This window comes from Ischnura elegans, chromosome 6 (assembly GCF_921293095.1).
Source record: "Ischnura elegans chromosome 6, ioIscEleg1.1, whole genome shotgun sequence".
In the NCBI taxonomy this organism is placed as follows: domain Eukaryota; kingdom Metazoa; phylum Arthropoda; class Insecta; order Odonata; family Coenagrionidae; genus Ischnura; species Ischnura elegans.
The window spans coordinates 2,670,486-2,698,115 of record NC_060251.1 but is presented as its reverse complement, the minus strand read 5'-3'; the positions used below and the strand labels follow the sequence as shown (position 1 = coordinate 2,698,115).

General features: G+C 37.9%; 1 protein-coding gene and 1 long non-coding RNA gene across 3 annotated transcripts in view; one reads left to right on the top strand and one right to left on the bottom strand.

The window, feature by feature from the left end:
• The window catches only part of LOC124160407 (E3 ubiquitin-protein ligase RNF13-like), a 219,007-nt gene that overhangs the window by 87,346 nt on the left and 104,031 nt on the right, over positions 1 to 27,630 (top strand). The window lies entirely within an intron of this gene.
• LOC124160410 lies at positions 20,631 to 21,784 on the bottom strand. The gene is made up of 3 exons (XR_006865156.1): positions 21,533 to 21,784; positions 21,329 to 21,451; positions 20,631 to 20,670 (listed from the first exon to the last, which is right to left on the bottom strand). It is a non-coding gene; the product is annotated as an uncharacterized LOC124160410 (long non-coding RNA).

Below are 27,630 nucleotides of genomic sequence, written 5' to 3'. Positions count from 1 at the left end.
TAACAAAACGTAATGATAATAATGCCAATCCGGCATTTTCTTTTACGTTTTATTTTTGTGTCGAAAAATAAGGCTTAAATAGCGACATATTGCTTTATGATATGTAATACAACAAAAATTAGAAGAGAGGGTTTTCGTAATATTTCCATCAAAATTCTCCCAAAGCCTTGTCCGCACGCGAAAGCATGCAAAAAAATGTTCTTTTGGATGCGTATATCAAATTTGGTTCCAATTATGGATTCTTAGATCGTATACCTAACCATTTGACTAAGAAGAGTAAAAATAACCTCCTGTCCTTTTAAACATTCTTCACTAAAAACAAGAATCAACATGAGTCATGAGTCCGGAGATTGGCTTTAAGCAGCTCTCCAATTCCCTCTATTATTTGCTTGCTATGTTATTGCGTTATTATATAGTATGTTAGTATATATATATATATATATATATATATATATATATATATATATATAGTATGTTAATCATTTATAAATATATTTAATGATTAAAATACATTACCACTCGATCAAATATTATAATTTTTATAATATTAACTCCCACATTTCCGTCCATTTTATGCGATAAATTTTATAATTCATACATACCCCATGATTCTTATTAAATGATCCTCTTACATCCTTACATCTTACATCCTTACGTCTTACATCCTTATGGGTAAGGAAAATAAGTAAAAAGTAACTCATTTTTTGTCTTCGGTATATTTATTACGTTATTTGGCTAATTTGAATGCTATGCTTTTATCGTATGAAGAATTAGGCAAGAAAATGGATTTGTCAGCGACATAGTAATTGCAGCAACGAAGCAACAACGAAGCTTACTTTAAAAGTGCATGCAGTGCATGCTTCATTTGCATAACTTGCTAGATAACAGCCTTGATTACTTGGCGGTCGGCAACCTTCTCCTGTCTGTGATGTTTGTGGCAGATCCCTGAGACTCATCAAGCGTGCGTGTTTCGGTAAGATTTTCGAATGTAAGAAGTAGAAGAGAAATGTGCCATTTCATAGTTCTCGTCCGACCACACCTTGAATACGCAGCGAGCATATGGGACCTGGTGCAGGAAGATAAACTGAATAAAATTCAAAGGAAAGCTGCTCAATTCGTCAAAAATTGCTACGGGCGTTTCACAGATTTGAAATGAATTGGGAGCCGCTAGAGATTACCCGATTGGCTTGCATTCCCTGAGCAATTCCCTGAGCCAGAACCACATACCTTGAATTAAGAACAGAGCGACAAGGAGGACGATATATAAGGACCTCATTGTATCTCCGGGTCTGGCAGACGCGATTAATTAAGAGATAAATTTTTGCCCAACGGATAGGGGTCGGAATTTGTTTTTTCCACCCAACAATAAAGGACTTTAATAAATGCTGGGCAGGTCCTCGTGCGCACATTACCTTTTTTAACGGCTGTTTGTCCGACACACGCTAAATGCGGCGGCTCGCGTGGTAGAATGTAGGTGTAGATTATGTTAATAAATGAAAGGTTCCATCAAATCTGTTGGGCAATTCAGCGGACTCTAAATTTTAAAATCGAAAAATATACCATTTTTTCATCAAAGCAATCAAAGCTCTTGTTCTGCTGTGTTATTACAAGGTGTGGCGACCGGAGTAAGTTCCCTAATTGCATTTAAGTATTCTAATCTATAAGAAAAAACAGGAAATAATCCGTTGAAAGTGATACAAATATTTCACATCTAAAAGACGGAGAGAACAGAGAGAAAATCGAGCAATAGTTCAATAGTATTAAAAAGATGAATTATAACTATCTGTGTGGGACACTCCTCAACGACAACTCTTGAAGTCAGATGCGGAAAGACTGACTATGGAGGAACTCCTAAAATAGGGAGTGAAGAATAAAATCTCCATCAAACTTCTTTTAAAAAATGATGACGAATGAGTATTTAAAATGTCTCATTTTATGTTTTCTTGTGACTTTCAAAGATCAGAGAGTTAATTTTTTTCAAAATTTATTTGAGCTTCAAGTTAATGTTAAAAATGGTTCCTCCGTATTTTCTCGAGGATAAAATTTTCAAGCTTGAAATACGAGCAAAAGTTGACAAGAGCTAGAGATAAAAAAATTAAGATGAATGCTTGAGTAAATTAAAATTTGCTATAGCAATTATCCACAAACAGTTTTGTTCACACAACCTGCGTCAATACATTTTGTGTTATCGTCAGATGTACTACGTATCTTATCATATTACTGGTGAGTTTTCATTTACAATATTTTATAATTCCATTTTATTAAGCCTGAATGAAATCTCCATAAATGTCGTTCGACACGAGGCAAGGCAACACAATTGCGCGAGTTAGAACAGCATTTATTTCTCATTATGGCGTGAAATTGCGCAAATGTACGGACGAAATGGGAATTATTTTTAGCCCCGAACCATTAAGGACTTAAATAAATGCTAATAGTAATTTCGTTAGAGCATTTCCTTTTTATGAACAAATGGCTGGTGTCCTAACACCCCCTGCCACACGTCTTTTTGGGCGGCTTTCGGTATAACACGTACGTAAAAAATGACAAAAATGAAAAAAATTGTTTTTTTTTCCTTGTAAAAAAAATAAGATAAACTTAAACTTTTTAACGCTCTAGCTAAAAATGATTACAAACAGTATAGGTTATTATTAATATTAATATATGGATGGTTTTGAACAGTTATATCCGATCGCGCAAGATCATTAAAAATGTATAAATATTGCAAATTAGCCGATTTTTCAGAGTTGTGTAATAATAAGTTAAGGCAAATTTTAGTGAATTTTTAGATAGTCCAGCAGATCAAAAAGAGACAAAATTGCGCTTTAGAAAGGCAGCATGTTAAACCTGTTGAAATCGAGAGTGAAGATGTTAAGGTTTTAAATGACGCCACGCAAAGTTCAGCAATCAAGGAGCAATTTGATGACTATGAAGATTACATGTCTAGTACTACCAAGAAAAATTCATCTCCATGACAAATGAGGGTAAAATTACAAAGTACAGCTTTGCATTGTGATTGCGCCGTGCAGCTACTGTTATAGCATCAAGTGCACTCGAAGACATTAGTGTTATAACTGAAGGAGATACTTCTAAGTTCATTGACTGATGTGAAATTAGAAGGGAAAGGAGAACTACTATAAGCGATTTACAGCAAATCCATCTTGATTTAGGTGAACTACATGGGTTATACTTTGGAGGAAGGATAGACGATTACCTAGTAATAGAAATTATTCAATCGAAGGAGTACCGTTGGACAGTTAAAGAGGAACACCATTCTCTAATAATAGAACCGTCCTCTGTGTACGTAAGTCATGTTTCTCTAAGCTCCGGGTCTACTGAAGACATTTGGTCTCCATATTATCTAATTCCTCTAATCAAGGAATATCGTTAAAGTACTTAGATTTAGTTTGCTGTGATGGTACGAACACCAACATTGGATGGAAAAATGGCACTAAAAGAGAGATCGTAAAACACATTGGACATCCACTGCAGTTGGCAGTTTGTTGACTTCATTTCATTGAATTACTTTTCCGTCATCTTTTTCAGTATTTGGATGGTGAATTAACTGGCCAAAAATCTTTAAGTGGGAATTCGGACATAAACTGAATGGTTATGGAAAGCTTCCGATACTGCATTTCCTAAAAATTGAATGAGAAATTCTACTAGTGGATGGATAAATTTTTAGCAAGGGACAAAGATACCTTATTCACATAAGTCAAGCAATCACACTTGGTGACTTTCCAAATGACTTTGCAAGCCGTGATCCTGGGTCTATTTCACATGCTAGATGGCTTACCTATGTAAATCGAGTTCTCCGACTCCGTAAGTACCGAAAACCCTTCAGATGATTTTAAAGACATAGTTACTTTTATTTTAAATCTTACATGCCTGTTCGTGAGTTCAGAGCAATATAAATCTCTCGATACATGGCTGAAGATTAAAATAAAGTAGTTTTCCCGGTTATTGAACGGAACTCTTACTTTGCTCACCCAGAGAACGTATTGATGGCGATGGTTTTTGATTACAGAAGGCACATTAGAGAGCATGGGCTAAAATGAGTATTAAACCTAACGGAGACTTAATTACTCCTACTAGCAACTCATACTACTAACTTCAAAGTAACAGACTATATAGAATTGATTGACTGGAATGTAGTAAAACTATGTACTCCAACTCTTCTTCGGAGAATTACCCATGAAGAAATAGCTTCCTTCATTGAATCAGGCGATAAACCAGATTGGGATATTAAAAAATTCCCATGCTACACGCAAGCAGTGGAGCCGTGAATGAAATTGGTAACAGAGGCATCCCTTAAGCTTTGTGTTTACCGATCCAGAGATGGATTTATTAGGGCTATATTCAAATCAAGGTCCATTATGTCAGACTTCCCACCAAATCGTAGTACAAAGTGGTGTTCAAAAACTAAAAGTTTAAAGTAGGACAAAAAATGTAAATATTGTAAGTATCACTAACTCTCATTGGTTGGATTAAGGGAAGGGAGTGGGTGGAACCCGAAGTAAGGCCACCTCCCCGCGGCGAGTTCTGGGGTGTATAAATATTATTAAATCATATCTTAACAAAGAAAGAGCTGCATAATCAAACATGTATTTTAGACTAAAATATTACCTTAAGTAATTATTACACAACTCTGAAAAATCGGCTAATTTGCAATATTTGGTTTTTCAATCATACATTTTTAATGATCTTGCGCGATCGGATGTAACTGTTCAAAACCATTCATATATTAATATTAATAATAACCTATTCTATTTGTAATCATTTTTAGCTTGAGCGTTAAAAAAAGTTGAAGTTTATCTTACTTTTTTACAAGGGAGAAAAAAACAATTTTTTTCATTTTTGTCATTTTTTCAGGTGCTTTGCGGGATCGGAAGATGACGTCCGATTTTAGTAATTCTTATTTTGTTTTTCTTGTACAAACGTATCGCAACTTTTCCGCGCTATAGCGACACTGAATTTGTAACTTGAGTTTTTTCGCACCACCCTAACTTATATGTCGATGGTGTAGATTAAATTAAAACGGGCTATTTTTCCATCATACGTTCATGTATTCTCGCATCACACGATGAAATTTAGACTGCGTCTTCGTACACACGTCAGAGTGTGCAAGTTCCCCCGTGTAAAACGGCGTCAGTGATAGCACAAGTTTAAAACGAGCATTACGCTCGAAAGCAAGAGGAAATGGAACCGGTCGAGCGGAATTGACGCGTCCTTTTGAGGAGTTATTATGCTTCAACTTCACGTGCGAAACCGTAATTGTTTAATTGCATCCGGAATCGTGGAACCAAAACTATTGCGAAGTCTTCATCGGTAATTTTGTAAAGAATCTTTCCTGGTGCATTTCGGCGCCACAACCTGTCATTAGCGTGCCTGGAACCCATATTTAATGGCGTTCTGAGTGTCTGTCGCGAAAATAATGAAAGCGAAACAGCGTATCGTACAACTATAATTGACGGTGTACCTTTCCTTTCGTCTCCTCCTTATTTTTTTCTCTTCTCCGCAGCATCCCTATGGCTCCATCACCATGGAAACCTCATCCTCCAGCATTCTCATTCCAGCCTATCGTCAGCCACAACCCCTCCTACTTATCACATTCGCTTTCCCAATGAAAGTGCTCACTTTCCCTTTCGCCTCTAATCTCATTCGATAGATATCGAACCCATCTTCGATAATTCTCGCCAGGGACGGTCTGGCCAGGTCGGCTGTTCGGCAATCGCCAATGTCCCGTTAAGATTACGATTTGAATGCATGTGCGGACAATAGTACACGTAGTTCCGAACGTTGCCAGGTTACGATGGCTGGGTGCTGCGGAAGCGAAAAAAGAAAGACGAAAAGTTGGTGAAGCACCCATCGCTCCATTTTTTTCATTGTTGTCCCAGTAAGGAAGAATATGGGCTGAAGAAAAATTATACGCAAAATACACGTTGAGTACCACAGAATTATCTTAACCCTACATATCTCAGCAGATTTGCTAACCGTCATTAGATTACAGCACTGGAGGGCAGCACAGGTTTTACCATTACAGTGTGAATGCACCATGGTTCCAAAGATCCCTGGAACAATCGTAATCTGAGCACAAGGGCCCTCAGCTTATGGGACAAAGGGGGCACTGGCCCCGGGCGGCAAATTTCATGAGGCGGCAAAATTTGAAAATTTTATTTAAAAAGTTCTTTAGTTTTCCTAATCACATTACTGAGCGATAATTATTAATTTATAAATTATTTAACAATACTATTAATTAAACGTCTGAATAGCTAATTTATGGTGTGTTATTTCAACTATCGCATCTAAAAAACATGTTACGGATGTATTATAATTTAGTGGAGGGGGAAGGGGAGAGAGATAGCGAGGGGGGATTAGGGGAGCGGGGATGGAAACTGATACTTGCCCCCCCTGACAAAATTTCTAGGTCCAACCTGATCGTGAAGCGTATATGAAACGTGCTTCAACAAAAGTCTCAGATTACCAGATCCAAAGTTTTTTGCAATTATTAAATGCTAAGTTTTCATTAGTTGCTTTACTATGCGTAATTAGTGTGAAGAGGTTAAATGAAATAAAGGAGTCAGAAGGGAAAAGAGAACCTGATGATTTTTTGAAAGAAAAAATCGAAAAGGCTATTTTAGAGTTTTATTTAGATAACAGTGCAGTTTAAAAGAAAAGATTAACTAAATGAATAACAATGGAATCATAATACATCATTAAATTGAAATCACTAAATAAGCTGTAAAATCTCACTTTTCATTGATTACAACTGGATGACAATGCAATGTTCTTACACTTCTTCTTCGATTGGAAGAGTACCTCGAGTAATATTCAGAAATAAAAATTAAATATGGAGTTCTATGGAGGGCTGGTTAAATCCAATGGAGTAGCTGCAATCACAGTAGGTGTTTTAAATTATCTGTTAAGTGAAAGAACCATTTTATTTTTTCTGTTGTTTATCTTCAACAAAGGCATGCAATTTACCATTCCTTTTATGACTTGCCAATTTATTTCAACATAATGTATTTTACGTACATATCAGGTTTCGACATCTCGTAGTTCCATTATAATCATCACTATAGATTATAGTTTTAATGACTTTTTCTGATTCCAATTTCGACCTCTGTCCAATAACACCGCCTTCTCTTTCATCATCCCTTCGTTGCCCTTCCTTTGATTTCCTCCTGAAGACGCTTTCCACGCATTGAATCGTGGGAGAAGTGGGGATAAGGATACATTCGTAGATGCCCAAACCTGGCGGCCAAGTTGGCTGCCCAAATTCCCTCCCTTATGTTGGGTAACAAGTTGGGACTCCTTCCAAGATGGCGTCATGTCCAAATCCTAGGATTGGTATTATAGCCAAATGGCCTATTGGGACACGGCACGGAAACGAAACCATTCATATTCCACATTCTATACAATATTAATGATGTCAAGGTTCTCGTACAATAGGGTAGTTTCCTTCATCAAAGAAAACTAAAGGTATTGATTGAAAATCGTAACCCACCATTAAGGTTTTCATAATATATAAATTATTTGGCTTTAGAAATCCCAGTTTAGGCGAATGGCAATGGTCAATTTTAACCGCATTTGAAAAAGGCCAGATTGCGATGCCACTCCTCGTGACGTCACAGGGACCTAGTTTCTATACGAGTAAATGGGAGTATCGTCTGAGATTACCAATGCATGCATGAGGCACAGAGTCCAGGGAAACATCTCTTAATAATCACATATTAAAACTGCCTATGGTCGGAAAGTTTCCTTCGTCTGATAAGGTATTAATAATCCTTAACTAAGCCAAGCGCTACCTGCTAGCAGGGTTCTCTACTACCTGCTGTCAGCCTGCATCGTATCCCTCAAAGCCTCGCCCCAAGGTCACCTCACACGCCGACAGCGGGAACCAGAATGACGTCACACGGCGTTTTCCCAGCATTCATACTTAGCCGTCGCGTTTTCGCGCGTTTGAAATGTTTCACTTTTCATTGAATCGCGAAAAATAGATATCGTCATTTAAAAATCTAAAAGGATTAAATACGTACTCCAGAAGTAATAATCTTTTGATTTAGGCAATAAAAAAACCACCCTATTGTGCCTCTGGTGTACGTGATTTTAACTTTGGATGCCGGAGAAGAGCATTTTCTCATACTATTAGTATCTTAGGCAGCCTTTCAGTTTTGCTAGAATTTTTTTTTAATTCGGAGCTTTAGTTCAAAATATGGTTTTTCAAGTTTCTGTGGTAGGTAGTGGCTCATTTTGTCTCGAAAGCACAAAATACTTTCCTTCGTTGGCAGCCATTTTACACTTCCTCTGATTTCTTCCTGTTCCACGCTTCGAATCATGGGGAAAGGATGCACTCGTCGTTATCCAAATTTGGACACCGACGAGTGTCCAAAAAACGACGACGAATTGTCCAAATTAGGGGCAACCATCTTGGCCGCCAGATTAATCTGCACCAAATCCTGGGATTGGGGGACCCAACTGGCGAATTGTAACATGGATATAGCGTGTAATTTGTCTGCAGCCAGGGGCCATCGTAGTACTCCCTATCCGTCTAATGTACTCTTAGTTTTTTTTAAATTTCTCATATATTTCAAATATCAAACATCACGAGGTGTCCTTATTTAAAATTAATGACCCTGAACATACATTTATCTTGCCCCTCGATGATAAAATATATTCCATACACGCTTATGGTATATATTTTTTTAATCAATGAAAAACATTTCATAACTATTAATCTTTAATTGAAATTAATTTTAGTCCTGATGAATGTATACGCTGCGTATGAAATAATTTTTTATTCACCCCTCTTGATTCCAACGGCAGTGAAATGGAATCTGATTTAAACTACGTATATTGAAATTGCAAAATATTTTGTTGATATACTTTAGATACATAGTTTAATTAAAGCTGCTATAATCTTTTTAGCTCTTATTTCGGATTTTTTTCGCGTTCTTATTATTGAAACTGGCAGAATATTTCAAGAGCTCCACTTCTCCTCTTCTTCAGTTGCCATAAAACAAGATAAGCGAAAAAAAAACAACGGATAGCCAACATTAATGCATCCCACACCGAAACCAACCGCTTCACGCTTTCAGATATTGTTTTTAACCAATACAAAACACAAACTACCAAAAGTATCGAAAATTTGTGTGTTTCAAATGAGCGTATTTTAGATGGGTATTTTTTTTCATTTCTGTCGACCTTCTCTGCCTTTTTCTTGCTCTAAAGTCATCATATTACTACCCTGCTCTCGCTCTACCAATAATTACACAATGGCGCCGAAACAAGATAAAAGTTTGCGAAAAAAGTTCATTTATGTTGCGTCATGCCTTCCAATTCTGGACCCGAAAAACAGCTTTCTAATGCCGCAGTTTGAAATGATTGCTTATGGCTACGATTGATATGACCGTGCTGGTTCTTAGAGGTAAAAAATAAGAACTGGAAACCGGTGTTCGTATGCGACAACATCAAATTGCTCACATAGGTGTGGTTTTTTTGCCTCCTTAGCCAAATACGAATATATATTTTGATTATACAGGCAAGGGCGTTCAGAGACTCATCTGTTTGTCATCAAGACATTTATCAATCTCATATTTATTAAAACACCTTGGTTTTAATGTATATAAGGTTATGAAAGTATGCCGCTATGTGAAAGTCTGTTACACCGCAAAAATGACTGATTACCCTCGGCCTAACACCCTGAAGGGTGCTCTCAGGGTATTGTGCAAATGTAGATTGCGTGCTTTTATTTTTCCATTGTTCCATTGGGGAGCGTACCTACTTGTGACGATTCTTTTGCATGCTGCATGCTAGTGATTGCTCACCCCCTGCCAAACGCATTACAAGTGGCTCGCATGGAGTTATGTAGATACAGATCCCTCTGCAAGTAGAATATTAAATAAATAATGTAGGTTGGTTAAAACTCTCACGAAAATGAAAAGGAGACTTCGTTGCTTTCCGCAGATTTATTTCGTCCGTACGACATGTTTCGACCATAGAGGTCATTATCAAGTACCTCGAGTGGGTTACGAGAGTTTCCAGTTCTTATTTCTAGGTCATAGAGGTCGAAACATGTCGTACGGACGAAATAAATCTCTGGAAAGCAACGAAGTCTCCTTTTTTACATTTTCGTGCATTAATTTCCACAAAGTTGAGCCGAAAACCATTGAATGTATTAAAAATCTCACCCTGCCAAACACCTTTGCGGAATCTTTGCGGACCCGGATTATCTCTGGGAGCCCGAGGCAGGGTTCGAGCGAAAAAGGTAGCGATCGAGTATTGCTTGGGTCCAATATACCCAGCTGGATCTTGGCCCCACTTCCCTTTTTCCTTTTCTAAAATAATTTCTTGTACCGATTCGGCGCATGCGAGTTATATTTTGCAGTGAACCGGAAATGGTGTTGTCTATGCGAAAAATCAATGGTTCCAAAGAGAAAGTAAAATCGTAGGTGAATTTCATAGTTGAATACTACAATTAAATTAACCGCCCATCATACCGCAACTAAGAAAAATATAATTCAATAAAGAAATATGTCCTTAAAAATTAATGCATTCGCCTATGATTTTACCTTGAACTTTAACCTTTGACTTTTCGCACCGACGATCAGAGACTTTCGTGTTTAGACTCCTCTATTTCGGAGCACCGTAAGTGTAAGGCTACTCTTTTTCCCTGAATTGTTAGTCCCCTAAGAACGGCAAACAAGAGTGCTGAAACCGGTTGGGCTGATTAATTTACTGTTGAAAAGTACAGAGAATGTTTTTTCTGTGCCACGACCAGTGGCGGCTCGTGAGTCAAATGCTAGGGGGGGCGCACTCCACCGGGGGGTCATAATTTTTTAATATTTCGTGTATTTTATTAAGTTTTTACGGCTATCTAGGAATTAAATTCTGTGATGCCATACGTTCCGTTTTTTTCAACAAAAATACCTAGTTTTCTTAATAAAGCATGATTAATAAATACTAAATACAGTAGACTCTCGGTCATACGGATCGGCTTAGTCCGGACTCTCGATGATACTGATCAATGATCTTGAAGACTAAAAATATATTTGCTGCGATATTTTGCAAATACAAACGAAAATACGTAACTTTAGGTTTTAGCGCCTACATTCTTCGTGCGGATATGCCCGCAATACACTTATGGTGTTCGTTTTTCAATCATAATGCGTTATTTGTCAAATCTATTCAACATTTGCAATGATTTAGGTAGCAATGACACTTGTAACACCTGAGGAGGGAGGAGAGTGTCACTGACTTCCACTAGGCAACAAACACTACTAGAATGCGCGCGCTTTGCTATTGCAGATGTAAACTTTGATGGCGGTGTTCGCGTTGCTTCTTGAATAAAGTATGATTTAAAATCAACAATTAAACATTTCTCACACATTTTAAACAAAATATGAAATACTCACAGGCCTTTCGTTATATTGCAAAAGTCCATCCTTCTTTCATTCTGTCCAGCAAAGTGATCAATTACACGTTCGTTGAAATCAGCGCTGGACCACAATTTCTTTCTGATTAAACACATGGCAAGGGCACTAGTCTATAAATAAACAAGGGACGACACAAAATAGGCCGACGAAAAATACGAACAAAAAGAACAAGGTGCCTGGACACAGAATTGGGACAATTTTTCCCTATATTTCCCTTAAAAAAACGAGCACTGTTGATTAATTCAAAATTGTCTTCTTGAATGTACACACAGCACTAAGAAACTTCTTAATCGGCAATTAAGCACAGTTAACCCCTCAAAAATGATGTCTGAACTCATTTCACTGCGTTCTTTCCGAGAGTCTTGCCGTTACTATAAGGAAGACTCAAGGGAGTTAGAAGTCGTGGTCCACTAATGCTGATTCAGCTGAGGGACGAATTTAAGGTCAGCAAAGGCATTCAAGCAAACAAAGGACGTCACGGACCATCTCCTTGAGTCTAAGATTCATATGTGGTAAACACACGAGACGCCAACGGGTCGCATTTGGAATAACCGTGTCTTCGAAATCATTGCCATGATATAATAGAAAATAAGTTCTAGATCGTAAAAGAAGACGACTCGACTGAGCCACAGATGGGAGCTGTAAGGATTTCCGCACTGATATGAACTCTTCGAGGCCACATAAATCAGACCCAAGTGGGCATTTTCCGTCAGACAGCTACCGCTCTGCCGCTGAGGAATTAGGTGAACATGAACTAATAGAACAAGGATGGCTAGAAAAATGATGAACCTACACACAAAAGGTGCATTGTACGCGGCACTTCATGACATTAATTGAATGACTCTATTTAAAGTCGCGCTTAACGATTTAAATTATATTTAATCCTTCACCCTTTCACGCACGCAACTATTTCTTAAATTATAAATCAGTGGGGAATGTTAGCTGATTTTTCCTAATACTGCAGGTCTTTTGATAAATTTATCTGAAAAATAGGTACCGCATTTCTAATCATCGGGAAGATATGAATACATTGTTAAGGCCTAAATATTATAATATTAGTTTCCCCAAGGTTCTTGAAATTCGTAATCATAACAGAACTGTGTCAAATACTAGAGAATAGTTTTCCTTCGTCAATACGGCCTTTAACTGGTTGGATTTTATGTGTTCCGGAATTCAAACACCAAAAAACGCAAGCATAATGGGAAAATTTATTTACTGTAGCAACATCTACCAGTAATTAAAAATTAAAATCGTATAACTACACCCAGTACAGTGACCATTCTGATTCCGTACGCCCCTTTTCTGTGGCAGCACCAAGTAGACGCCAGATTATACGCCCGCCGGCCTGCGCAGCGATGTCAGCTCACTCGTCGCTCTGCGCATTTTCGGACGACGTCCCAAGACTTCCATAAGAAACAACGTTAGACGCGTCATAGCACCAGCGGCCCCCACCACTACCACTCTCCATATAACTGCATGGGGATGGATTTGGACGTTCTGGCCAGCGCCCCACGGCTACAAATACGAACTTCTCGCGCTATTTCTTTTCGTGTTTTTCCAACACTTTCGATGCATGGGACTGAAAAAACGCTTTGATTAATCAGATGTATAATTATAAATTAATGGATATTTATTTTTTTTACTTTTTCAAATATTTGGGAGGGGCGGCGTCCGAGAGTCCTTATGGGCAAACCGCCACTGGCCACGACTTCCGCAAAGTGACGCCCGAAGTGGTCTATATGATCGTATCCGCAATTTTTAAATTGTATAAAGCTTTTTAATGCTCTGGATTGCTAGTCCTCTGGGATAGGCCTATAATTAAGGCCTCAAACAGTGACTAGGAAGGCCTCACTTGCAATATGCTGCTAGAGTGTGGGACCCTAATGAAGGAAGGCTGATAGCAGATATCAATGGAGTACAGCGCAGGGCGGCCAGATTCGTGATAGTTATTATCACAAAAAGTGTAGCGTTTCTAATATGTTCAGCGAGTTAACATGACAATCTTTCAGGTGCGAAGAGCAAGGTATAGGCTATATTTAGGTTATCAATTCGGAGGGGATATTTTCTCAGACGCCGTGAAACATGTAATTCGTTCGCCATATCGTCGCACTATGAAAAACTTTATCACGAGAAGAAAATATAGAAAATAGATTGCAAAACAGAGGTATTTAAAACGCCATTCTTTCCTCGCACTATCAGGGAAAGGAGCGGTGTCTCGATTAATTGAATGATTGAAGTCACTCGCTGGGTCGACTCATCGCATGCTTTTATATTCATTTCGATTGCGCTAATCTTGCGTGGATTTGGTATATGAATTACTAACCGCTGGAAAGGTTTGCCTTTTCATGAATGTGCGCGTATTTTTTGTTATAATTCGTAATATCTTATGACCATGTGGTATGCATGGTATGCTGCATGTTGGTGATTGATCAATCCCTGCAAAGAGGTGGCTCGAAGGGCATTGTGTACATTTAAATATAGAAGTACTGACATTAGTTGGACAAATTACAGACATAAGTTCGCACAAAGTTTATTATTTTGCCATGGCTGTAGATAAGGGAGGGTCAAACATTACCCATAAATTTGTTTAAACACGTGTACGTGTGGGAGCCAGTATTGCCTTGTTTAGCATGAGGTTCCTTAATATTACACTGGGGAACAATGTTTAACACATTGTCTGTTGTCTTTAGTTTTTGAGCTGCCACTGAGTGAAACAGGCATGCTAATTTCAACACTGTAGTTAGTTTTCCTCAGCCATGTCAAGTTTTTTCGCTGCACCTTGTGTGACCACTCTCTGCTGGATTGAGAGTCGGTCACTGGAGGCATCATCGCTCTCCAATTGGCTGAAATTAACCTTATGCGTCTGTTGCCAAATGACTGACGACGTAGCAGGTCAGCGAAAGCTGCTTGGTTTTCTATTACTTAAACAGGAGACACAATACATATAGTTAGACGCAGGCAGTGGCGCAGCGAGGGGGGGTTTTGGGGGTTAAACACCCCCCCCCCCCCTAGAGTTCAGAGAATTTTTTTTAAGTTTAATCCATTTTACTTAATTGTATTGACATTACTTATAGAATAGTTTAAGGATTAATAAAATATCCCTCAGAAAGCCGTAAAACTCAACAATTTAGAACCGTTTATCTTAAAATTCTGCAATTTATCAATCTCGCACCTACCGCTTATCCTGGTGGGTATTCCATACCCCCATAAACCCCGGTATTAGTTTCATCCACGGTCTTAGAATATGAGGTTGCCTCTAAACCCCCCCCCCCCCCCAGCCTTATTTCCTAGTTGCTCCCCTGGACGCAGGTACGTACCCCAAAATTTGCTTCGTGGGAACTTTGGCGTTACGCAGGTCGCCGGCACGGATATTTTTTGTCAATTCACGCGCATTAAATGAATGAATGAAAACCTTTGTGTCCCTCTGTATGGACAGTATATGAGAAAAGAATTCTCTTTAAAATCTTTCATTACCAAATGCTGTCGGGCGTATGAGACAAAAAGAGGGTTTCCTGTAGCTTAAAAAGTTGACGTGATAGATAAAAACAGAGGTAATTTTTTATTATCCAGAAGCAAAAAGTTAGTCAAAAACAAGTCACAGATCTAAGGCAGCAAAATAGCTCTTCCCAAGTGTTATTAACTTTATCATACTGTCCAACGATATCATCCTCTTTCCTCACACGCCCAAGTTTCCCCATTGTATGTACAAAAGCCTTCAGCTGTCTATCGTCTACAATTTTAGTGTTTTTGGCGAGCCTCATCACCTCATAATTTATTCCGTGAAGGTCAAAATATTAGCTCTTGTCGCTATTGTCTTGGAGAAAATAACTTGCGTGTGATCGAATCGCCGATCTCAAAATTTCGCTCGGTCCTCACCTCCGAATCAGCATGACCCTGAAATGAAAAAAAAAGCATTCTGACTTCTTCACTCTCATGCCTGAATTCTTTCAAAACCCCGCCGTATATTATTTACAGCGATTGTGGGCCCTCGGCTGGGATGGAGCGCTCCGTACTGGGAGATTTGGGGGCCCTTTCACGGAAAATATTAGGAACGTGCATGCCCGAAAATCGATTTTTACGATATTCTTGCTGTTAAAAACTAGATAATAGTCAATAAAAAACAGCGATTTCCTCATTAAAAATACTGTGAAAATGTGAATTTAAGAGCTTAGAAAATTTAATAATGTATGATGATTCTAATACCTACTCATGGGGGTACCCAGGATCAAAACTATAAGGAGGAGGAGGGGCAAGCCGTGGTAGTTCAAGTTGTAACATTTTAGCAGAGAAAATGTTAATGAAACCAAAATTTTAACGAAATTATGACAGATACGCTTTAAAGTTATTTCCTTGTAAAAATAAAGATTTTTATTTTAGTTACATGTCTTAAACCAATAACGTTTTTCTTCAACAGAAAATTTTTACAAAACTTTCGTTTTGAATTAAATTAATTTTCTCTCCTATGTGGGGGGCAGCTTCCCCCTTCCTTCCCCCGCTGTACGTACGCCCATGTATCTATTGAGTGAACGTGTCCTTGAAACTCCACTGAAATCTAAAAAAAATACTTACTTCTCAAATACCCTTGTCGAATAACCTTTTCAAAAAAGCATCAGGTTCTCTTTATTCTTATGACTCCTTCACTTTACTTATTTTTATATGATTTTTTACGGTGGGTACGTAGTAAATAAAGCAATTATTGAAAACTTAGAATGTCATAATAGCAAAAAACTTCAAGACAAGACATTCGATCATTTTTTTATTACTCCTTTAATATGGGCTTCGCAATATAGGGGATCCATAAGAACGGGGCCCTCGGCAATGGCCGACCTGGCCACACCGCCGTGAGCGTTCCCAGCGTGGGACAGTAGGGGGCAGCTGCCCCCCAGAAGCAAAAATCGCAAAGGTCTTAGACGAAAATCAGGACTGGATTGAAACGAAAGTTTTTAACAATTTTATTTAACCGATGAAAAATGATATTAGTATAAGGCATGTAACTGAATTATTTTTTTCCGAGCAAATAATTTTTTTTAAAAACTAATAAAGCGCCGTTTTAATTTTCTTTAATATGAGTTTCATTTACCTTTTCTGCGCTAAAATGTTACAACGTGAACGACCATGCCTTGCCCCCCCCCCCTCACCCCCCCTAGTTTCGATCATGGGTACGCCCTAGTAGACCGCCCCTGATAATTTACTCCAGGGATGAAAAATTCTCCAAAATATGAAAATGCCATTTGGCTTGATGTCTTTTGACCTTGATGCCTCGCTTCCCTGTCGCGTGTGCAACCAATCAACTACTCCACCGAGCCATCTTCCTCCAAAGCTAATTACGGAATGGGTTTTTCGAGCAAGGGGTTTCAGTCCAAATTTTGTAGCCCAGGGAATCGAAATCGTGTTTAAAGATACATTGTAGGAGATCGATCCCTACCAATACGATCCCCACGGTGCTTTATGTGGCTAGTAAATTTTCATGCGTGCGCGTGACTGCGCACCAAGTTACCTTTCCTTACTTGACCATCATTGATTATCACTTCGCGTGACATGAGCCTAATATTTCACATCGTGAAATCCTTCGATTTTTGGTACGGGCCTTCCATTATACCTCCACCCGTCTTTTGAAAAGTAGTGGTTTTGCTTATTTTACCAAATTGGTACTAACCCAGAAGTAAATTAAAAAAAAAACATAAGCAAAATTCATTCTTCAAGAGGATTTCAAACACCTATTCCTCGCGTCAAAGGCTGGTTGTCAAGAAATAATACGAAGCTATTGAAAATGTCCAGCACAGGGAAACAGTACTGAGATCAGCACGATCAGTGTTAAGATTGCGTAAAGGGGTTGGTGTGGTGGCTAGTCCGCTGGCATCCCACCCCAAGGACCCGGCTTCAAATTCGCTTTGACAACATAGCGTTGAATTCATTCTCATTACTTAAAATACACATCCTGTCTAATGTAACGTAGTCAATTCACCTATATATGATGTTATATTACATCGCCTTCGTTTTATATTACATCGCTATACACGGGGGCGAAGTGTTTTTGGCGTGCTTCATCTGTTTTAAATCAGCCAAGGCCGCGCGGCTGGTGCGAGGTCCCCGCAACCACCATGCAACGTCACGGGGACGTGGGGGAGACATCGTTGCCCGACCGGGTATCACGGCCGACCGCAGCACGCGTCACACCTTGGCACGAACATGCACCAGCGGTTACGGCGGGAGTTTCTCGAAAGTAAATAAAACTCACCGCACGGGTGGAATAGAGAAATGCACGCAGGGGTGCTTGACAAACAGAGTGGCCATTCATTTTTAAACCCTGTAAAATCGGAGATTTTAATAGAATAGGGAGGTTTCCAATAATTTTTTATTGCCTAAATCGAAAGATTATTACTCCTTGAGTACGCATTTCACGCTTTTAGATTTTTAAATGACGATATCTATTTATCGCGATAAAATGAAAAGTGAAAATTTTCAAGCGCGCGAAAACGCGACGGCTAAGTAGGATGCTGGGAAAATCCCGTGCGTCATCATTCTGGTTCCCGCTGTCGCCGTGTGAGGTGACCTTGGGGCGAGGCTTGAGCGCTGGTACGATGCAGGCCAAGGTCGGTAAAAGCCAGGTCGTGTCACGCACTTGACCAATGTAATCCGCCATCTTGATTCTCAAGCGCGGCGGGAATTCAAATTTTACGTGCATTTAAATGGGAGACATAGGTAAAAGGGAACACGGTTATCTCACAACGTAATCGATGCAGGGACATGAAATTTTTTTTATAAATAGTTAATAAAATGGAAATTTATGATACGTCTGTATTTTGAGTCTATGGTCCACGGTTCGACTCTAGAAAAATTGTCAAATCACGGGAAAAATAAATTTCGCACTGCAGCGCTCTGGATGCATGAGTTGTAAGGCACCATGTCTTGCTTCCTTATTTAGGAAGTCTGGTACATGAAATTTTCCATGGTCATAGATGATTATAATATACTTGCGAACACGGGCAGTTTTTGACACTGAAGACCTCGGTTCGACTCTAGAAAAATTGTCAAATCACGGGAAAAATAAATTTCGCACTGCAGCGCTCTGGATGCATGGGTTGTAAGGCACCATGTCTTGCTTCCTTATTCAGGAAGTCTGGTACATGAAATTTTCCATGGTCATAGATGATTATAATATACTTGCGAACACGGGCAGTTTTTGACACTGAAGACCTCGGTTCGACTCTAGAAAAATTGTCAACTCACGGGAAAAATAAATTTCGCACTGCAGCGCTCTGGATGCATGGGTTGTAAGGCACCATGTCTTGCTTCCTTATTTAGGAAGTCTGGTACATGAAATTTTCCATGGTCATAGATGATTATAATATACTTGCGAACACGGGCAGTTTTTGACACTGAAGACCTCGGTTCGACTCTAGAAAAATTGTCAACTCACGGGAAAAATAAATTTCGCACTGCAGCGCTCTGGATGCATGGGTTGTAAGGCACCATGTCTTGCTTCCTTATTTAGGAAGTCTGGTACATGAAATTTTCCATGGTCATAGATAATTATAATATACTTGCGAACACGGGCAGTTTTTGACACTGAAGACCTCGGTTCGACTCTAGAAAAATTGTCAACTCACGGGAAAAATAAATTTCGCACTGCAGCGCTCTGGATGCATGGGTTGTAAGGCACCATGTCTTGCTTCCTTATTTAGGAAGTCAGGTACATGAAATTTTCCATGGTCATAGATGATTATAATATACTTGCGAACAAGGGCAGTTTTTGACACTGAAGACCTCGGTTCGACTCTAGAAAAATTGTCAACTCACGGGAAAAATAAATTTCGCACTGCAGCGCTCTGGATGCATGGGTTGTAAGGCACCATGTCTTGCTTCCTTATTTAGGAAGTCTGGTACATGAAATTTTCCATGGTCATAGATAATTATAATATACTTGCGAACACGGGTAGTTTTTGACACTGAAGACCTCGGTTCGACTCTAGAAAAATTGTCCGGGTGCATAGGTACAAGGAACCATGTTTTATTCCTTTATTTATGAAATTAGATTCATGAAATCTCCCAAGGTCATAGGAAATTATAGTATACTTGATAACATGGGCGGTTTTTAGTCTGACGACCTCGGTTCGACTCTGGAAAAATTTACAAGCCAAGCGAAAAAAACATTCGTTCTACAGCGCTCCGTGTGTATAGGTACAAGGAACCATGTCTCACTTCCTTAATTAGGAAGTCCGGTGCATGGAATTTTCCACGATCATAGTTAATTACATTATACTAGATAATAAGGGCGGTTTTCGACCCTGAAGATGTCGGTTCAACTCTGAAAAAATCCCCAACCCACACAACAAAAATTGTCTTCAGCGATCCGGGTGAATAGGTACAAGGAACCATGTTTCATTCCTTCATTTATGAAGTTTGATTCATGAAATCTCCCAAGGTTATAGGAAATTATAGCATACCTGATAATACTTTTATTATTTTATTAAATAAAAATTAAATTATTAAAATTATATTATATGGCGGTATTTTAGTCTGAGGACCTTGGTTCGACTCTCGAAAAATGCCCAAACCAAGCGATAGGATGACTGATCTAAGAGGGTTGTGAATTTATTAACATTGCTACTCCAAATCATGTATGTAATACTAGAACCATCTGCTTACCAATTTTCTAAGAATCATGACAAATAATCTGACTGCAACTGCATTTAATTCAGCACAGAGCAAATGCATTCCAAATTACACCCAGACCATTAACAATTAAAATACTTATTGAGATGAATTGCTGGATAGAAATAAAAAAAGCTGGCACATCGTAATCACATCCTTATATTATAATAAAATTCACTACAATCTCCACAGTTCAGTAAATCACATAACTATTTACAATTACAGTCATATAAAGTAATGTTTGATCATTAAAACAGAAAGTCATGGGCAATAGAATATTTTTCCAGAATAAATAAAATATAATTTTGTTGAAATAGTAGTACAATTTGATCAAACTAATTTCAAAACAGATGCACATAATTTAAGGCTTTTAAAACATCCATTTAAAGGTGCACTGCCATAATGTCTAGACTTTAAGGAATGATGATTTTGCTAATGCTGGCAAATGTAGCAGTAAGGTCCACACAACAGGTATCACCCTCAGGATTACAAATCCAGCCTGCCACTTAATGCATAGTATCCTGTCCCGGATTAAGAAGAACAGTTTTTCAAATAGTTCATGATTATCCACTGCACCAGGCTGCTAGAAAACATAACATATAAATACCATGAGACAAAGTAAACCGAAGAGTTAACAATGTAATTAATTGAACAAACCATTCAATTTGAGATGCACAAGTATGTTCATGGGAAATCAACATTCAAAAGGAAAAAGTTATGTTCATCCAAGTTATCATTATAGGTCAGTGTATAGAATACCCAACAACACTTAAACCATGATCCCGAAAAAATCAGAACTATGTAATTGTGTTTGTAGTTCATAGAATAATATCTTAAAATAAATGGATTGTACTAAACATCAATTCCATACTTAAAATCATCAACTTCTAAATATACTGATATTCCTCCTGATGTAAGATCCTAATAAAATCCTTGCAAACCTGAAATACAATTAAAAAGACCATCGGAAACAGTACATATTACATAATTTCCAAGGATTGCAGATTGCAGTAGTCTCACACATTATCCAAATATGTAAAATAAAGTTGAAATGCCATTCACCATTACCATATGCCTGCAAAATGACAAGTTCACAGCAATGCATAAGGCCTCATATACTCCAATAGCATATACCAGCATTGCATTATAATTTGCATTGCATTATATACTTGCATTATAACAGCTTTGCCCTGATTTTATCTAACTTAAGAGACAGATTAGAGACAGCTTATCAAACTTACTTCACCAACGTTACCAAAGATAATCAGACTTCACCATCCCCACAGGTCAAAAATACTAAGATTTTCCTAAAGCAATGTCCCTGATGGGTATCTGATTTGCTCCACCATTGAAGACAGATCAACCTAGAAGAAAGAAAATAATTATAAGGACATCCTTGGATACATTTCGAAAAGGCAAGACAAATGAAAAATGCACCTACTTACTCATGCTTGCCAATCATTCATCTTCATAGACTGTTTCCACAATGTTCCGAATGAGACTCACTTGCTCCCACAGATGTTATTCCATTCTTCAAATCATTTAACAACTCTCATGGCTAACATGTTCACCATTCACCAAACCATAGATGACAAAGGAACCTAGGAAAGTGATAACATGTCCATATGATAATAATAAACTCTCATTGAATGCTTATTAATTGTCTAAAGTTGAGGCCTATGTTAATTAGTTAGAAATTGTAAATATTGCCAATCCCAATAATGAATGTAATACTAGAATAATCCGCATGCAAATATTCCAAGAATCACGGCAAATAATCTGACACAGTGATGTCAGTGTGCACTCAGGTGAGCCTTTAGGTACATTAAAGATTTTACAAATAACTGCAATAAATGAATATACATCAGAACATTAATTAGAATAGGATGGATTCCAAACTCAATCACTGATTTTAAGTCAGCAAATGCTGCACGGAGCAAATGCATTCCAAATTGAGCAATTAGACTCAGACAATTAACAATGACAAGACAATCATGGATGTAAATAACTGAAGCATAAAGCCTGTTAAATTGTAGGAAGTAGTTTTACAAATCCAGTAGAATACCTCGCTCATGTGTTAATTTTAATGGATATATTATGGGTTGAAATGCACTATAGATACAGGGTGGGGTACAGACATGATGGGTATTAAATGAAACGAAATGATTAATACCGAGCTAAATGCAGGAGATAACCCTGAAAGGAAAGATATGGTGCATCTCAATATGCAGTCAAACTATACTAATAATGTTGCATTGATGGAGAGAGAAATAAATCATCCAGGCTCATCATAATCACATTCTTATATTATAATTCACTACAATCTCCACGGTTAAGTTAATCACAAAACTGTATCTATATTCACTAAAGTCATATGAGTGTGCACTGATCATTAAGAGGGATAGTTATAATATGCATATTATCATCCTGGAATAAGAATAACTGTTCTTCAAGTAGTTCATCAATAACCATTGCACCAGGCTGCTAGAAAACACAACATATAAAAACCATTATAAAAAGTATACCAAATGCCAGCAATTCCATACTTAAAGTCATCAACTTCTTAAAATAAACTGATATTCTCCCTGATGTAAGATCCAAATAAAATCCTTGTACACCTGAAATAGAATTACAAAGACTATTTGAAACAATACATGCTACATAACTTTCACAGGTTGTAAAATCTCACATATTAACCAAACATGAGAATAAAGTTAACATGTCATTCAGCATTTGCCAGCTATATGAAAGGCTGTTCATAGCAATATATAAGGTATCATATTCTCAAATAACACAAGCTAGCTCATGCCATTACTAAATACTACCCAGTTCCCAAACTAATCCTACAAAAATATTTTGTAGCCTATAAAAGGGTGGGAAAAATGTGCACATTAACATTATTGAAACAAGTTCTAATTCTCTTACATGACTTACCATTTTTTTAATAAATAATCCTCATGAGGCAACCAACTTCTTCCTTAAATTCTCCTGCCATCATTCCATAATTCAACTGATTTCACCATCTCTCATGAATACCGTGTTAATGCCTCAACTGACCATAGATCATAATTCAACCTAGAAGAATGATAATAATGATATGAACACCATTGGGAATATGTTGCAACGGAACACAAGATGAAAAAATGCACCTACTTACACATGTGTGGTTATGAGACAGCTTCATAAACTTTTCCGACAATGTTCCCCATAAGACTCTCACTTGCTTCCTTAATTTCTCTATCTACATTCTACAATTCAAATGATTTTACCAGCTCTCATAAGTAACATGTTCACACTTCACCTGACCATGGATCATATATCAACCTAGAAGAATTATTAGAATTAAAAGAACAACCATGGAAATATGTAGCAAGGGAAGGACTGGATGAAAAAATACATCTACTTACACCTTTATGGTTGTGGAACAGCATCTATGACTTCTTTCAATAATGTTCCCCCAGGAAACTGTCACATTGTCCTTAAATTATCCAGCAAAATTCTACAATTCCAATGATTTTACCAGCTCTCATGAGTAATATGTACACGCTTCAACTGACCATAGACCATTCAACCTAGAAGGATGACAATAATGATAAAAACAACCTTGGTAATATGTTATAAATTTATAACAATATTTTGCGATTGCAAGGGAGGACAATGGAAAAAAACATCTACTTACACCTGTGTACTTATGAAACAGCTTCCAAGACTTAGGCAGTATTCCTCATAAGACGGTCACTTGCTTCCTTAATTTATCCAGCAGTCATTCCACAGTTCAAATGCTTTCATGAGTACATTTTTATTTTGTTGCTGCTTCACCTGACTAGCTCATCATAGTTCAACCTGAAAAAATGGCAGAAATAATAGGAACAACCTTGGAAATAGTTTGCATAGGAAGGACAGGTAATGCCTGCGAAAAGCAATGCTCATCACAATAATATCAGATTATAAATTGTATGTGGTCATTTTCATTAGGCTTCACCGTATTGATTCACATCCTACAGTGGGTAATCTATTAACACATTTAATGATTAGTATCTATTACAATGTTGAATATTTATTACTTTTTGCATGAATTTGGCCATATAATGTTCAACTTTTGCACTAATCCACAATAAAATGGGCTGATGTTGTTGCACCATTTACACAGTAAATGAATGATAGCATAGATTTAAGGTCTATTTTTCCCACACTACTGTTACACTCTCAATAACTTAACCTCACATAATACCACATGTCCTTATTCCCATGAATTCAACACACAATGACTGCACTCAAATAACTGTCAAATAATTGAACTGCCATATATTGATATCCCTATAGCCCACACTTTAATTAAATTCCTGTCAATAGACCCTTCCTTTAATTGAAGATATACTTTGCGACATTCTCAAAAACTACCAGACAACTTTATAAACGGTACATAGGCTTTATATAAATTTATACGCGAAGGAGTCCATGTATGAAGTTATAGGTTACTGCAATTCGGTGTGCATAATATCCAGTATCATGAAAATATCACTTCAACAGCACTGATACAAAAAAGTTAACTGAAAGCCAAACAAATAACGTAACAAGTGATAATTCAATATTCTACTACATAACTCATAAATTTACTACACACTAGCAGAATTAAAACTCGAGTAAAGCATATAACTTTCTCGTACATGGTTGCATTGAACTTCACAATCATAATTTGTAAATACTTTTCCATAATATCATAATACACTTACTTTTGCTTTCAGCATCCGGATTTCCTAATTAATCACCAACATCTCGTCCTGTTGACAGTCGGGAACGTCTGGTTCTTCCACCAACTCTCCTCTAGCACACGGGTTGATATCCGAGTTGTTTGGATGCAAGAATTTCTATGCATAACGTATAACGAATGCACTAGTTTAACAGGACATCTTATTACGACTTCCAAAAGTGCATAAAAAACTGAAATTATTAGAAAAGACTAGATTCGACTGTCGCCAATTTGTAATATTAAAACTATGTAAACTTATTCAAACTTTGTATAACTTATCTTCAGAATACATACCTTTTTCCAGAAATCGCTGTTGGAACGGCAGTTTGTTTATGTAGTTTGCGACCATCCTGTTGACGACACTCTTAACTTCTCCGCAGTGAAACAAACCTAAATAATAATATTCGTAAAAATTGAGGAATTTCTGAACAGAGAAGGCATTATCCATTGCACGTATAAAACTGAATTGAAGAAATGTATACTGGCGCAAGCGAGCCTACATACGATCCGATTATTCTACTAATTTACAATGAAAATGCACCATTTCCGTATTATTCCGTATGAAACATGACCCGAAGTAATAAATAACATTGAAAAGTTTGGCACTTTTGCATTACTTAACATAATTTCAAGGCAAAGCGTGATGAATCCGTATCAAAATATGCTGGTGACAACAGCGTTGTCAACAACTTTTGAGAAGCCTATATTTCTACTATGTGACGTTCCCTCATTGACATAGACTATTGCTAGAATTATTAAGACTTACGTTGAATATATAAATATTTACAAAGTACAAATACAGGCAAAAAATACTTATAATATTGTCACTTCCTTACCTCACAATGTGCGATGTTATTGTAGATTTCCATTTGTTTCTTCTGCAATCTATCGACCAAGGAGCCTTTCTTTTACGATCAGAAGGAAAACGAAATATTCATACTCCGTTTTTCGTGGAATTGGAGCAAATCGGAGCACTGCAGCACACAATTTTTTGAAATTAATTCATATGCCCTATGCAAACACCATGTAAACAACAGACAGGTGGGAACCAAGATGATCAAACCGAAATGCACTATGGGAGCGTGACACGACCTGCCTTTTACCGACCTTGATGCAGGCTGATAGCAGGTAGCGCTTGGCCTAATTAATGCCTTATCAAACGAAGGAAACTTTCCGACCATAGGCAAATTAGAAAGGTGATTATTAAGATATGTTTCTCTGAGCTCTGTGCCTCATGCATGCATTGGTAATCTCAGACGATGTAAAACTCCTATATACTCGTAAAGAAACTAGGTCCCTGTGACGTCACGAGGAGTGGCATCGCATGGCCGCCAATCTGGCTTTTTTCAAATTAGGATAAAAATGACTAGCGCCATTCGTGTAAACTGGGAATTCTAAAACCAAATAATTTATATGTATTATTATTAGTATTATATTATGAATGCACTAATGGTGGGTAACGAATCTTAATCAATGCCTTTCGTTTTCTTTGATGAAGGAAACTACCCAATTGTGTTAGGAAAAGAGGCGTTCATGAGAAGGATAGAGCCGATGGTAGGATAGTTGTGTAATAGTTTAAAGAAATGGGTAAATAGTTTAGAGTCTAATCTGGAGTGTAGCGCTTTACAATGGACGAGGAAGAGGATCTGGAACGACGAAGTGCTGGCCATGGTGGGTGAGGTGATAATTAATGGAGGAGAGACGGAGGACACGGAAGGTCTGGATGCAGCGAGTACTTAGCGGGGAGGGGATGTTGAAAGCAGGGGAAAATGTTTGATAATCGAGGGAGAGGAATGAAGACAATGATATTCATGGATGGAGTGAAAGACAGTGGGCCTAATATGAGTTGAAGAGGATAGTCCATGCAGGACGGGGACACTGCCAGTGTTCATTTTATAAATTTGGTTAATGCAAACCTACCTTAAATCGCAGAATACTTTAATAAATTAGAAAATATATTATCAGCCGAGATGCTGAGAATATTTTAGGATCAGATTATAATTACAGATCATGATAAAGTTTTCAATATGCAAATGAAAATGTATCACTTAAGTATGTTTCGAACGAAAACATTTTCATAAACCAATGAATGCACTCGTTTCTTTTTCAAATGAATATGTGCCCAGACTCTTTCACGTCTCCACAAACTTCTTTAAAATTATTATGTTACTAATAGGGTGGTTTCCTATTATTTTTTTATTGCCTAAATCGAAAGATTATTACTCCTGGAGTACGTATTTCTCGCTTTTAGATTTTTAAATGACGATATCTATTTTTCGCGATTAAATGAAAAGTGAAAATTTTCAAGCGCGCGAAAACGCGACGCTTAAGTATGAATGTCGGGAAGTCTCTCCGCGTGACGTATTTCTGGTTCCCCCTCCCGCCCTGCGAGGTGACCTTGAGGCGAGGCTTAGCGCTGATACGACGCAGGCTGCTAGCGGCTAGCCTAGTACCCTGCTGACTGGTAGCGCTTGGCTTAAATAAGGATTATTAATAACTTATCAAACGAGGAAAACTTTCCGAGCTTAGCCAGTTTTAATAAGTGATTGTTAAGACATGTTTCCCTGAGCTCTGCGCCTCATGCATGCAATGGTAACCTCAGACGACGTATAAGTCCTATCTTCTCGTATAGAAACTAGGTCCCTGTGACGTCACGTGGAGTGGCATCGCATGGGCGCCAATCTGGCCCTTTTCAAATGAGGATAAAAATGGACCATTGCCATTCGTCTAACCCGGTATTTCTAAAACAAAATAATTTGTATATTATGAATACACTAATGGTGGGTAACGAAT